Source organism: Sarcophilus harrisii, chromosome 4, assembly GCF_902635505.1.
Source record: "Sarcophilus harrisii chromosome 4, mSarHar1.11, whole genome shotgun sequence".
In the NCBI taxonomy this organism is placed as follows: Eukaryota; Metazoa; Chordata; class Mammalia; order Dasyuromorphia; family Dasyuridae; genus Sarcophilus; species Sarcophilus harrisii.
The window spans coordinates 86,786,257-86,797,245 of NC_045429.1; positions in this window are offsets into that span (position 1 = coordinate 86,786,257).

A 10,989-nucleotide genomic window follows, 5' to 3' on the forward strand; every position below is an offset into this window, starting at 1 on the left:
ACAAGAAGGAGTAGGAAAAGGAGAAGGAGGAAGAAGAGGAGGAGGAAAAAAGAGGAAGAGGAAGGACAGAGGAAAGAAGGGAGGGAGGGAGGGAGAGAGACAACAAGTAAGTCAGTGGTCCAAAGGAAAGGATTGTCAGAACTGAATAGGCATGGGTAGGATTGGGTTTAGGAGAATGGCTTTGAGAGAACATGATGTAGAGGCCAGAATACAGTTTTGTTTTGCATGGTTACTGGTTGATTATATTGGGGTAGAGAGGGAAACAGAAGTTATAAGGAGTATAGCAGGTAGTGTATGGAAAAATAAATACATGAAAGATATGTTGCAGACAGAACTAGACAACCTCTGTTTCTAGTTCTTCACATGGGAGTTGTTAGAAGCATTCCATGCATTAGGTAATACTCCCCAGTCTAAGTGATGGGAAATTAGATTTCATTGTCAACATATAAAATCCACCCAATGAATTTGTTAAATTAGTTTTAAATGAATACAAAGTAAGAATAGAAAATAAAAATGAGAAAAATATTGCATGCAATTAAAACAACTTCAATTTAACCTAATCAACTATGTTATTGACAGTTGAAAGTGAGAAATAATTGAGAAAAAGATAAAACACTGGTCATAAAATTTCATAAAGAATTTTTAAACAAATAAAACTAATGCCATAATAAAGACAGTAGATTCACATAAATATAATTTAGCAATCAAAATTTGATTTTTTTGTATATAGAAAGAAATGGAAGCTGATTCAGAATATAAACTTGATTGTAAAATCTTGTGGAAAAGCATGGTGGAAGATTATGAGAAGTATTACTTCATAAAATATTGAGAAGTAGTGGATGGAAAAGCTAGCATAAAACTTGGTGAGAGATTGAACTAAAAGTAAAAGTAGACATTCCAAGGACATGTAAAGATGGAGTCAAGAGGACAAAATAACAGATTAAAAATGGGAACACATACGTACTTGCAGGCATAGATGTATATATGTATATTAATATAAATGTATATGTATTTACATATGCATATTCACATAGATGTATATGTACATACATATTTCTATACATATTTTAAGAATTTATTTCACCATGAAAGGCAATGGAATTATCTCACATTCAGACCTCAACATCATAATTTTAGATATGCTGCATGATGTAGTAGAAAGGGCACAGAGAAACACACATACACAATGTGAAAGCACACTCAAAGACACACATAGTGAGTCTGGTATAAAGGTGAAAAAAACTTTTTTCTGTGTCTATGTTTTCTTTATTATTTTGAATTTAACAATAATCAAAAAGTCATAATTCAATATATAATAAAATACGAAATTGCAATATATCTTATGCATATACCTTGAAGGCAAGGCTTGTCATACATTTCTTTATAACTCTAGCACTGTATAACACATTGCATATAGTGAATATTTAATAAATATTCATTAATAAAAAATGAAACCAAGAAGTCAAATAAAACACAAGTTTATTTTAAAAGGTAGATATCATATACCATCATTTATGTCACATTCTGAGTATTTCTTTTTTTTTTCTCTATTTAATATTTTCTGATGACCTTTCCTTTTTCTATTTTTATTTTCTGCTTTATAGTATCCCTTGCTTCTGACCCATTTCATCTTTTATGCACTCTAATAAATAATTATAGTCATGTAAAACAAATCAACACATTATATATGACTGACAATAACATTACATTTAATTTCTCTGCAAAGGAATAACTTTCTGAAGTCTATATTGGTTATTGTGTCAAACTATGTTTTAAAACCCTTCACAGTTGTTTTTCTTTACATCATTATGGCCATCATATGCATTGTTCTCCTGGTTTGGCTCATTTATCTCTGCATCAATTCATACACATATTTTCAAGTTTGAATTCTTTATAACAATCATTTCTTATGGTTCTATAGTATGTCATTATATTTATAGACCTCTGTTTCCTCATACCCCTATTAATAGGCATTAATTAGAGTCCCAAATCAGTGTTCTTACAAAGGTTTGTACACATGCATACTTGCCCTCTGATTTTTATTTCTCTGAGATATTTCCCAATGATGTCTGAGTCAAAAGGTATATTCTGTTAAGTGACTTTCTAGGTATTATTCTAAATATTGGTCTGATGAATTACAGTACCACTAATAGCATATCATCATGCCTGTTTTACTGTAGTCCTTTCAGCAAATGCCAATTCAAATTTTATTATCTTTAGAAAGAGTTGACATATTCTTACAACCACTAAAAGATAAATTTTCAAAGTGCATGAGAAAGAATAGTTTAAGATAGTTTGGGAAAAAATACCCAACATAATTATTATCAAATAATTGTCAGAATTAAAATAACAGAAATGAATAATTGAAAGAATATCAGAACCTACTAAATTTCATAATTATTTTCCATCTATTAAAAATGAGAATAATCTATACATACAAGGGCATCCTTGATGAATGTGTAAGAAATGATTTATAGGTAGAATTCTGTGATTTCCTGTATTTACAATCACGTTGAAAGGTATCATGAATACAATATCTCAGTGTAACTATTGTTTTGTTCCCTGATAAAATGGTATTCTATTTAAGAAAACAAAATGTTGACGAAGTTATTGACTGACTCTCTCTCTGTCTCTCTCCTCCCTTCCTCTTACCATCTCTCCATCTCTCTCACACTCACTCTTGCTTTTTTACTCCATTTCTCCCTCTCTTCCCGCTGTACATCACTCTCTGTCTCTGTCCTCTATTTTGAAAGATATATCAGGAGAGATACTCAATTTGATGTTCCTATGATTATTGAAAATACACATCCCTAAAATGGAGATGAATCCTTGTTGAAGAACCTTGAAGGGCTAGACACCCTACCACCCTGCCTTAATTATGAATATATGAGAAAATATAAAGCAGATTCATTGGGTCTGAAGTAAAGAAATCCAATAAGAGGTTGAAATTAGCATAAAAAGATGAAATACAGTAATTCATATCTCACCTCCATTAGAACTAAAAATACATTAGCTTTTGAAGTACTTTGAAAACTAAGTTTTTAACTTATTTTGAAGTACACAATCTAATAAAGGTCTTTGATACTGTCCATCATGAGGGCTTATGGAAAATTGTGTCAAAATTTAGTTGTCCAGAAAAGTTATTATACATTAATTTCATGATGGCATGTTCTCCTAGGTTCTGGAAAATTGATAATGCCTTGCACTTTCCCAGTTATCAATGGAAAGAAACAATGGTGTGTACTTGTTTCCATGCTTTGTAGCATGATGTTTTCAATCATGCTTTGAATGACTTCGAGGAAAACAAACATGTAACCAATGTCAGATCCTGCACTGATGGTAAATTTCTTAACTAGAAAATGCTACAAGCCAAAACTAAAGTGGAGGGAGTATTAGTGCATGATTTTTTTTACATGATTGTACATTCAATGAAGCTTTTAAAGCTGAGATGCAGCAAAGTATAGTTCAGTTTTCTGCTTCTTGTGCTAATTTTGGCCTAGTAATTAACATCAAGAAAACACAGTTACTCCATCAGTCAGCACCATATCATCCATAAGTGGAACCATTAGTTAGAGCAAATAGAGAAGTTTTGAGTGTTGTGGATAAATTTATTTATCTTGACAGCATACTTTCTGGGGATGTCTACAATGATAATAAGATGGGTCAGTGTTTAGGAAGTTCTGAAGGAGAGGAGACAGGAGAGGTATTAGATTAACTATCGGGGGGGGCGGAGCCAAGATGGCGGAGAAGACACACGCGACTTTCTAAGCTCTTCTCTTACCCTCTTATTCAATATTATATCAAGCCTCAAAAATAGTCTTGACTTACAATCATAAAAGATAAGAAGTAGAACAACCACCGGCCGAAGAAATCTGCAGTCTCGCCAAAAGGTTGGTCTGGGGCCAGGGAGGATCGGCTCAGACGGGAGAGAAATTAGGTTCGAGGAGAGCCTCAAACCGAAAGTGGCACAGATCTCAGCACAAGGCCACAGCCCCAACCCGCAGTACCGGGCTTTTCCTTGGGCAGCTGGGATCCTGCACGGCAGGAGGACGAGTCCGGGGCCTCCAACCTGGCACAGTGGGGAGCCCAGCTTGGGCCATAGAGCTTTCCAGGACCGATTTGCATTGGGCAGAGACACTGGGCAGGTTGGGGTGGTCTGGGGTCAGCCACACACTCACAGTCCCACAAGAGGCTCCGGCCTGGGGCAGTGACACTTTCACCCCCTTAGCCCCTAGCCGAGGGGCAACACAACCCACTCAGCCCTACTAAGCAGTTTGATAGCTCAGCCAGTGCTGAATCCACTTCCTGTTGGGGGAAGGGAAAACTCTCACTCAGAGCACTCCCATACCTGGGAGGCAGAAATCGGTTTACATCTTTCCCTGCTCTGCAGAGGAAGCTGGTAACCCCCTTGCCTAGGAGACCTACCCTAAAGGCTTTAAAACATGAATAAAAAGATGAAAAGAACTATCAACAGCTTCTATGCAGAAAAAGAGCAGGTCAGCAAACCTGAAGAGACCTCAAACAGCAAAAATGCATCAGAATGTCCTCCTTTACATGATACTCTCATAGAAGAGACCATTAAAAGTCTCAAAAGAGAGTTAGAAGATAAATGGGGAAAGGAAAGAGAAGCCTTACAAGAGAGTAACAACTTCCTGAAATACGAATTGGAAAAAATAAAAAAAATCTCAGGAAAGTAAGAATTGTGAATTGGAAAACATAAAGAATTCACTAGAAAGTAGGATCTGTGGAATTGAAAAGACAAAGAACACTCAAGAAAGTAGGATCTGTGAACTGGAAAAAGAAATAATTGACTAAAAAATTAGTGAAATGGAAAAAATTCCACAGACCAAAACAATACATTTAAAAACTCAATTGGACATAACAGAAAGAAGTAAAAAGCTAATGAAGAAAATAATTTAAAAATTAGAACTGAACAAATAGAAACTAATGATTCATTGAGACAGCAAGAATCAGTCAAGCAAAACCAAAAAATTGACAAACTGGAAAAAACCATGAATTATCTACTTGCAAAAACGACAGACTTGGAAAATAGATCTAAGAGAGATAATCTGAGGATTATTGGACTTTCCGAAAACTATGATGAAAAAAAAGAGCCTAGATACTATTTTACAAGAAATCATCAAAGAGAACTGCCCAGATGTAATAGAATCAGAAGATAAAATAGGCATTGAAAGAATTCATCGAACACCTTCTGAAAGAAACCCTAAATAAAACCCCAAGGAATATTGTGGCCAAATTTCAGAACTATCAGATTAAGGAAAAATTTTCAACAGCAAAAAACCATTTAAATACCGAGTTGCCACAATAAGGATACCCAAGATCTGGCTGCCTCTACATTAAAGGAAAGAAGGGCCTGGAATATGATATTCCGAAAGGCACAAGAACTGGATGCAGCAAGAATAAACTACCAGCTAAGCTGAGCATTTTCTTCCAGGGAAGAAGATGGACATTTAATGAAACAAATGAATTCCATTTGTTTCTGAAGAAAAAACCAGAACTAAACAAAAAATTTGATCTCCAACCATAGAACTCAAGAGATGCAGGAAAGGTAAAAATAAATCTTGAGAATTGTATTTCTGCTGTGGATATAAAAGAATACATGTATAATTTGATTGTACTGATATAACATAAAAAAGGGAAGTAGATAGGAAAGGGATGATGGCAGAATAAGGTGGGAAGGAGGGATAAAAAAGGAAACCACATCCTACAAAGAAGCAAAGGAAACTTATCATATCTTGAGGGAATTTAGAGGGGGAGGAACATTGTGTGAATCTTACTCTCATCAGAGTTGGCTCAAAGAAAAATAATTGACATTTGTTTTAGAGAAAATTCTCTCTAGCCTCATTAAAAACAGGGGAGAGGAAAAGGGAAAAGAAACAGAGTAATAAGGGAAGGAAGGGAAAAAGACTCAAAGGGGTGGAGGGAGGGATTATAAAGTGGGTAAACATCGTGTTACAAGAGGGGTACATAAGTTTAAAAGGGGGAAAGAGGGTTGGGGAGGCAAGAATAAGTAAAGCACAATCTGGGTTATTAGGATGGCAGGAAATACAGATTTAGTAATTCTAACCGTAAAATGTGAATGGGATGAATTTCCAAAAGAGAAGGCAGATAGCAGACTGGATCAAAAGTCAGAACCCTACAATATGTTGTTTACAAGAAACACATTTAAAGCAGGGAGATACATAATAAAGGAAAAGGCTGGAGCAAAATCTATTATGATTCAGGTGAAGCCAAAAGTAGTAGCCATCCTTATCTCAGATCAAGCAAAAGTAAAAAATTGATCTAATTAAAAGAGATAAGGAAGGAAACTACATCCTGTAAAGGGTAGCAAAACAACGAAGCAATATCAATATTAAACATATATGCCCAAGTGGTATTGCATCCAACTTCCTAAAGGAGAAGTTAAGAGAGTTGCAAGAAGAAATAGACAACAAAACTGTGATAGTAGGAGATCTCAACCTTGCACTCTCAGAATTAGACAAATCAAACCACAAAACAAATAAGAAAGAAATTAAAGAAGAAATAGATATTAGAAAAATTAGGTATGTTGGATCTTTGGAGAAAATTGAATGGAGATAGAAAGGAAATACTTTCTTCCTCAGCAGTTCGTGGAACCTTATTCAAAATTGACCATAATTAGGACATAAAGACCTCAATTAAATGCAAGAAAGCAGAAATAGTAAATGCTTTCTTTCAGATCATGATGCAATAAAAACTACATTCAACAAAAATTAGGGGAAATAGACCAAAAAGTAATTGGAAACTAAACAATCTCATCTTAAAGAATGATTGGGGAAGCTACAAATTATAGATACAATTAATAATTTTACTCAAGATAATGACAATGATGAGACATCATACCAAAATTTGTGGGATGCACAAAGTGGTAATAAGGGGGAATTTTATATCCTTAGAGACTCTTGAATAAAACAGAGAAAGAAAAGATTAGAACTTCAGCTAAAAACTAAAAGACCAAATTAAAAACCCTAATCAAATATAAATTGAAAATTTAAAATGAAAAGGAGAAATTAAAATATTGAAAAGTAAAAAACCATTGAACTAATTAATAAATAAGAGTTATTCTGAAAAGAAAAAATAGATAAGCCTTGGTAAATCGATTGAAAAGAGGAGGAAAATAAATTAGTAGTCTTAAAATGAAAGGAGAACTTTCCACAATGAAGAGGAAATAGAAAAATAAAAGGAGTTATTTTGCTCAACTTTATGCCAATAAATTTGATAACCCAAGTGAAATGGATGCACCTCCAAAAATAAGACTTCCCAGACTAACAAGGGAAGTAAATTTTGAATAGTCCATCAGAAAAAAGAAAGCAATTAAACAACTCCCAGAAAACCAGGACCAATTTTATGGAATTTACCAAACATTTAAAGAACAATTCCCTAATGTATATAAATTATTTGATAAAATAAATAAGGAGTCCTACCAAATTCCTTCATGAACAGACATGGTAATTGATACCTAAACCAGGTAGGTGAAAACAGAGAAAGAAAATTATAGACTAATCTCCCTAATGAATATTAGCTAAAATCTTAAATAAGATATTAGCAAAAGACACAAAAATCCATCCCAGATAATAACACTATGATCAAGTAGGATTTATACCAGGAATGCAGGGCTGGTTCAATATTAGGAAAACTATCAATATAATGGCCATGAAAACCAAATTAACAAAACCATATGATCATCCTCATAGATGGCAGAAAAGATTTGAAAATCCAACATCCATTCCTATTAAAAACACTTGGAGTAAGAATAAATGGACTTTCCTTAAAATAATCAGCAGCATCTATTAAAACCATTAGTAAGCATCATATGATGGAGACAACCAAATTCCAGTAAGATCTGGAGGAAACAAAGTTGCCCACTATCACCGTTACTATTTAATATTGTATTAGAAACGCCAGTATAGCTAAGAGCTGAGAAAGAGATTAAAGGAATAAGAATAGGCAATGAGGAAACCAAATTATCTCTCTTTGCCAATGACATGATGGTATACTTATAGAACCCCAGAGATTCTGCTAAGAAATTATTAGAAATAATCCACAACTTTAGCAAACTTGCTGGTTATAAAATAAACCCACATAAGTCATCAGATTCTTATATATCAATAACAAAACCAACAGTCAGAGTTACAAAGAGAAATCCTTTAAAGTGACTACTGATAATATAAAATATTTAGGAACCTATCTGCAAAGGGAAAATCAGAAACTTTATGAGAAAATTAAGACCACTTTTCACAAAATTAAGTCTGATCTAACCAATTAGAAAATATTAAATGCTCTTGGATAGGGCGAGCAAATATAATAAAGATGGACAATATTACCTAAACTAATCTATTTATTTAGGTTATACAATCAGAGTCCCAAACAACCATTTTAATGACCTAGAAAAAATAAAAAAAAAGTTCAAATGGAAAAACAAAAGGTCAAGAATTTCAAGGGAATTAATAAAAAAAAAATCAAATGAAGGTGGCTTAGCTGTACCAGATCTAAAATTATATTATAGAGAGCAGTTACCAAAATTATTTGGTATTGGCTAAGGAATAAGTAGTTGATCAGTGGAATAGATTAGGTTCAAGGGATAAAACAGTCAACAAAATAGCAACCTAGTCTTTGACAAACCCAAAGATCCCAGCTTTGGGATAAGAACTTACTGTTTGATAAAATTGCTGGGAAAATTGGAAACTAATATGGCAGAAACTAGGCATTGATCCATACTTAACGCCGTACACCAAGATAAGGTCAAAATGGGTTCATGACCTAGGCATAAGAATGAAATTATTAATAAATTAGAGGAACACAGGATAGTTTACTACTCAGACCTGTGGAAGGGAAGGTCTTTATGACCAAAAGAGAACTAGAGATCATTACTGATCACAAAATAAAAATTTTGATTATACCAAACTGAAAAGTTTTTGTACAATCAAAACTAATGCAGACAAGATTAGAAGGAAGCAATAAACTGGAAAATATTTTACAGTCACAGGTTTGATAAAGGCCTCATTTCCAAAATATATAGAGAATTAACCTAATTTTAAAAAAATCAAGCCATTCTCCAGTTGAAAAATGGTCAAAGGATATGAACAGACAATTCTCAGATGAAGAAATTGATACTATTTCTAGTCATATGAAAAGATGCTCCAAGTCATTATTAATCAGAGAAATGCAAATTAAGTCAGCTCTAAGATACCACTACACACCTGTCAGATTGGCTAAGATGACAGGAAAAATAATGATGATTGTTGGAGGGGATGGGGAAAACTGGGACATTGATGCATTGTTGGTGGAGTTGTGAATGAATCCAACCATTTTGGAGAGTAGTTTGAACATGCTCAAAAGTTATCAAACTGTGCATACCCTTTGATCCAGCAGTGTTACTACTGGGATTATATCCCAAAGAGATTATAAAGAAGGGAAAGGGACCTGTATGTGCACGAATGTTTGTGCCCCTTTGTAGTGGCTAAAACTGGAAACTGAATGATGTCCATCAGTTGGAGAATGGCTGAATGAATTGTGGTATATGAATATTATGGAATATTACTGTTCTGTAAGAAATGACCAACAGGATAATTTCAGAAAGGCCTGGAGAGACTTACACGAACTGATACTGAGTGAAATGAGCAGGACCAGGAGATCATTATATACTTCAGCAACAATACTATATGATGACCAGTTCTGATGGACCAGGCCATCCTCAGCAACAGATCAACCAAATCATTTAATGGAGCAGTAATGAACTGAACTAGCTATGCCCAGAAAAGGAACCTGGGAGATGACTAAAACCATTACATTGAATTCCCAATCCCTATATTTATGCACACCTGCATTTTTGATTTCCTTCACAAGCTAAATGTACAATATTTCAGAGTCTGATTCTTTTTGTACAGCAAAATAATGTTTTGGTCATGTATACTTATTTTATATCTAATTTATATTTTAATACATTTAACATCTACTGGTCATCCTGCCATCTAGGGGAGGGGGTGGGGGTAAGAGGTGAAAAATCGGAACAAGAGGTTTGGCAATTGTTAATGATGTAAAGTTACCCATGTATATATCCTGTAAATAAAAGGCTATTAAATATAAATAAATAAATAAATAAATAAATTCCAACCATTAACTGGAAAAAAAAAAATTTCCCAACCTATCCATTTTCCATTCCCATCCCAGAGAGCAATTCCTTATAGCAAAGAACTCTAGATTTCCTTCATAGACTAATTGTACACTATCTCAGAGTCTGATTCTTTTTGTACAGCAAAACAATGGTTTGGACATGTATACTTATTTTGTATTTATCTTATACTTTAACATATTGAACATGTATTGATCATCCTGCCATTTAGGGGAAGGAGGGGAAAAATTGGAACAAAAGTTTTGGCAATTGTCAATGCTGTAAAATTACCCATGCATATAACTTGTAAATAAAAAGCTATTAAAAAAAATTAACTATCAAACTCTACAGAGCCATTGTGGTAAACTCATTGTTATATGCTATTAAACTCATTGTTGTATGGTTTGCTGGATAGTGTACCAATGCCATGCCAAGAAACTGAATTGTTTGCATTCTAATTCTCTTGGGAAGATTCTGAAGATCTCCTAGTAGAAGGAATTATCAGAGACAGAGGTCTTTTCTTGAGGTAAACTCCCAAGTATTCAAACTCTACTGCAGAGAACAAAACTCCACATTGTTTGAATGTCAAATGTACATTTTTGATAAAAGAGTACTTTATGGAGTACTCACACAGAGCAAGAACTTATGTGGTGGTCAGAAAAAGCAATACACGAACACTCTCAAGGTCTCTCTTAAAAACTTTAAAATTGATTTTATGAGACAGTAGACATTGGCACAGGACTGCTCAGCATGGTGTGCCCTCATCAGAAAAAGTGCATCAGAATTGAAATAGGTCAGAACAAATGCTGGAATGCACATAGTTAGAAAATGCTCCCCAA